Source organism: Rousettus aegyptiacus, unplaced genomic scaffold, assembly GCF_014176215.1.
Source record: "Rousettus aegyptiacus isolate mRouAeg1 unplaced genomic scaffold, mRouAeg1.p scaffold_m13_p_9, whole genome shotgun sequence".
Classification (NCBI taxonomy): Eukaryota; Metazoa; Chordata; class Mammalia; order Chiroptera; family Pteropodidae; genus Rousettus; species Rousettus aegyptiacus.
Genome location: NW_023416312.1, coordinates 42,044,852 through 42,049,654, shown reverse-complemented (window position 1 = coordinate 42,049,654; position 4,803 = coordinate 42,044,852). Strand labels below are relative to the sequence as shown.

The following is a 4,803-nucleotide window of genomic DNA, read 5'->3' as shown; positions in this document are numbered from 1 at the left end:
ACCTGAAATTTATATAATGGTATTAACCAATGTTTCCCCAATAAACTTAAAGAAAAGAATAATAAGCCAACACATAACAGAAACAAATCCATAGATGCAGAGAACATTTTGATGGTTATCAGATAAGAGTGGGTGAAAAAAAGGGATTAAGAAGTACAAATTGGTAGCTACAAAACAGTCATGAAGGTGTAAAGTATAACATGAGGAATATAGTCAACAATATTATAATAACTATGTATGGTGTCAAATGGGAACTGGATTTATTGGGGTGATCATGTCATAAGATATGTGAATGTCTTATCACCATGTTGTACACCTGAAACTAATAATATTGTATGTAACTAAAATTTAAAAATAACTTTTTTTTTTACCTCAGCATTAATGGGGGTATGTGTGAGGTCATCCTGTGGGTAGGCCCAGTCAGGTGGTTTGAACAAGTGGAAGACAGAACCGAACCCAGTCGCTGCCAACAGACACAGTTTGCTGAGAGCCAAAGATGGCTCAATGTTAGCCACCAGCGATAACCTAAGTTAGCATGACATGCTGGCATAGAACAATGTGTCTCTGTGGTCGAATATGACAAAGATAGAACGATTGTGCTCAAGGGCTGCCTATTGTCATTTGTTGGACATGCTGTATCCTGTCTCCATTACCTTGAAGAAAGTGAAATTCCAAGCTAAGATAGAATACTAATACAATCAGAATTTCAAAATAGTACAAGCAGGTTCTAAGAGGATGGGTGTTCACAAAATAATCACTGTGGACAAATTAGTAAGAGGAAAGTTTCAGGACAATTTGAATTCATTCAGTTGTTCAAAATTCTTTTAATGCAAACTATGATGGAAAAGACTGTGACCCTGAAGCTACCAGACAAGGTCAAGGAAGTTCAGTGACTTCCTCCCTTGTTGCTCCAGCTTTGAACAAACTGAAGAAACTTCTCAGCTCTAGCAGTGTGACTCCATAGAGGCCCATTGCAACACAGAGAACTACTGCAACCCCTAAGGCTGGCCTGGGTGTGGTGTGAAAGAATTCTGGTGTAGGCAACCGAGATGAGAAAGCAGCCAAACTGATACAGTTTAAATTTACCTTTGAAGACTTGGAGAAAGAGAGATTTCTATGTTGGAAGCTAAGAAACATCGAATTGATTTTTCAGGAGAATAAGAGGAAAAAAAACCCTGTATTGCAGAGGATTGTGGACATTCTCTATGCCACAGATTAAGGCTTTGTGATACCTAAAGAAGGGGGCCTACGGGAAGAACAAGAAGAGAATTAACAGCTTGGACCAGCAGAGCAATATGTAAATTCTTCACTCAAAATCATGTGCTTAACTGTAAAATGCTCCCTTTTATTATTAGAAGACTCACTGATTTCTTTTCATAAACAAAAAGCACCTCTTCTTAAAGTGTACTTTGCAGAAAATTCACTTCTTTTCTAATAAGTTTGAGTTAAGAGCTTTTACCTTGTAGCACAGCAGTATTAACATCTAATTGGTTTACCTTGGGAACAAAGAGGCTGACCATGAGGCTCACTGAATGTATACTGGTAACACTGATTACTCAAGAAGGTATTTTTACATGATATGCTGAGACGAAGACTCAGTAGAGAAATGTAAAGACTGATTTGAATTTTAAGCTAATGTGAAATCTTGGCACTGACAGTTTTAATAAATGCCTTAATAGTATTTCAAATATGCTTCTATACTTCAAAATATAAATTATAACATGACAGGAGATTTTGTGTGTCTTACCTTATACTGAGAAGGAAAGGCCAGACCCTGGACACTTTGGAACCTACTGTTCAAAGGCCTTGCAGGGCTGCTTGAATCTTTATAGAGCTAACCTTGGCCCAGAAGAAAAATTTAAAATGTTGCTCTGTAAAGCCATTTGGTGTCCTTGACAAATTGCACCTCTGCTAAGAAGAAAGAGCCAGTGTTGCCTGAATGATTAGAGGGTATATTTCGGCCCTGAGATGTTTGAGTTAAATAGCTTGATTTTCATTGTGCATTTCTCTGATGGTTTTTCTAATTATCCCTGAAATTTCTATGTATTGTGTATTTTGGGAAATGAGGTGTGTCCAGTTTTAAAACTAACAACTACTTTTGTGGACTTGCTCACATCTCTGGGATTTGAATTGGGGTCGTGTTATGTTTTACTGTCTTTTAAGTTTACATTTAACATATTTCTCTTTTCTGCTCCCTTTGTCTACTGGAAACTCCTCTTTGGCACTTTAAAGTTTGCTGCTTAGAGTGGAAGTTCAACAGACAGGTGATCATGCTGCAAATTATTTCTGAATCTCTGGCAAAGAAAGTAATCAGTGAAGACCATCACTACCTTGGGAACTGCAAGGCAGGGTGTTTTGGGTAACTGCTGTCTATAGCCCTCCACTTTTATCAGAATACTTTGCCAGTACACTAATCTCTTTGGAGATAAAATTTGTTAATGTGTTACTAAAAGTTATTTTTTTTGCAGAAAATACAATAGGATGTGTGAATTAATTATTAATATTTAAAATATTTTATACCTTAACATTTTTTCATTTGTTTTGCCCACAGCCTATTCGGTTCTTTTGTTTGGTAGAATTCTGCAAAATGTGTGTCACACAGTGCTGCGATTATTCAACACCTGATGTATTCATATTGATTTGTTTCTGGTGGTAGCTTGTTCAAAAATGTGTGTAGAAAGCAGGCATTTTATGATAAATTGTTGTGTAGTGCATGCTCTATGAAGAATCCAGAGGGAAACCCAGATCTGGTGATCAACAATGCCTAAAATGCAAGTAACCGACTATTGTTCAAATAACAGTGGTGTTATTTCTATTTTGTAGCCTTTTAAACTTTTGTTGCTTTAAAATTCCATTGTATTAGGAAACATTTTCGACCTCACCTTTCTCGACAGATGTTTTTCCTACTTTAAACAGTTGCTAAATAAAATTCTGTACTTCAAGAGTGAATAAATAAATAAATAAATAAAGCAAAAAAGAGAGTTAGAAAATATAATCAAAAACCAATCAGAGATGAATACAATAACTGAAGTAAAAAATACATTTGAAGGAATCAATATCAGATTAATTAAATCCAGAATGGATTAGTGACCTGGAAGACAGAATAGTGGAAATCAACCAATCAGAACAACAAAAAGAAAAAAAAATAATTTTAAAAAATGAAGATAGTATAATAGACCACTGGAATAACGTCAGCACTGTAACATTCTCATTATAGGGATTCCAAAAGGAGAAGAGATAGAAAGGAGCAGAAAGCTTATTTAAAGAAATAATGACTAAAAATTTTCCTAGTCTGGGGAAAGAAAATGAAATCCAGATCCAGGAAGCACAGAGAGTTCTAAATAAGATGAACCCAAGAGACACAAACCAAGACATATTGTAATTCAAATGACAAAAATTGGGGATAAACAGACAATCTTGAAGGCAGCAAGAAGAAAAAAAAGTCATACACACAAAAAATTCTGTAAAGTTATTAGTTGATTTCTCAGCAGCAACATTACAGGTCAGAACTGAGAGGTAGAAAATATTTAAACTGCTGAAAGAAAGGAACCTACAACCTAGAATACTATACCTAGCAAGGTTATCACTATGAATTGAAAGAGAAATCATTTCCCAGACAAGCAAAAAAAATCAACTTATAAGTTATATAAATGTCTAATCACTATGTTGTACACCTGAAAGTAATATAATACTGTATGTCAATTATAATTGAAAAATAAAAATTTAAAAATTAAAAAAAAGACACTATAAAAACTAGGAACAAAAAGAAACTACCTCAAAGTAATAAAGGTCATTTATGACAAGCTAAAAGCTAAATATTATCCCTTCAGATCAAAAACAAGGCACAGCACACTCACCAGTTCTATATAGTATCAAAAGCATATTCAGAGAAATTAGGCAAGAAAAAAATAAAAGATATCTATATTTGAAAGGAAGAAGTAAAATTATTTCTATTTGCAGGTGTCATGATCTTCAATATAGAAAACCTTAAAGAGTCCAACAAAAAATGTTAGAAATAATAAACAAATCAACAAAGTTACAGGGTAAAAAATTAATGAACAAAAAATCAATTGTTTCAAATTTGGGGGATAGATACCCAGAAGAAGGATTGCTGGGTCATATGGTATTTCTATTCTTAATTTTTTGAGGAATCACCATACGTTTGCCCCAATGGCTTTACCAATTTACATTCCCACCAGCCGTGTATGAGTTGCTTTTTTTCTCCCACAACTTCTCCAACAATTATTATTTGTTCTATTGATGATAGCCATTTCAATGGGAGTCAGGTGGTATCTCAGTGTTTTGATTTGAATTTTCTTATTCAGTAAAGTTGAGCATCTTTTCATATGTCTCTGTTGGCCATTTGTACGTCTTCTTGAAAGAAATGTCTGTTCAGGCCCTCTGCCCATTTTTTTATTGGATTGTTTTGTTGTTGTTTAGTTGTATGAGTTCTTTATATATTTTGGATATTAGCTCCTCATCGAAGGTGTTGTTTGCAAATATCTTCTTCCATTCAATTAGCTGATCCTTTGTTTTATTGATGGTATCATTTGCTGTGCAGAAGCTTTTTAGTTTGATATAGTCCCATTCATTTATTTTTGCTTTGACTTCCCTTGCCTTTGAGGTCTAATTCATCAAATCTTCTCTAAACCAAGGTCCATGAGTTTAGTATCTGTTTTTTCCATGCAAGTTATTGTTTCAGGTCTTATATTTAGGTATTTGAACCATTTGGAGTTAATATTGGTGTATAATGACAACAATTTAGTTTCATTCTTTTGCATGTGGCTTTCTAATTTTCCGAGC

At 34.4% G+C, this 4,803-nt stretch overlaps 1 pseudogene; it reads left to right on the top strand.

The window, feature by feature from the left end:
* Window positions 1–504: 504 nt before the first annotated feature.
* Window positions 505–1,273, top strand: LOC107520758 (annotated as a pseudogene).
* The last annotated feature ends 3,530 nt before the right edge of the window (window positions 1,274–4,803 follow it).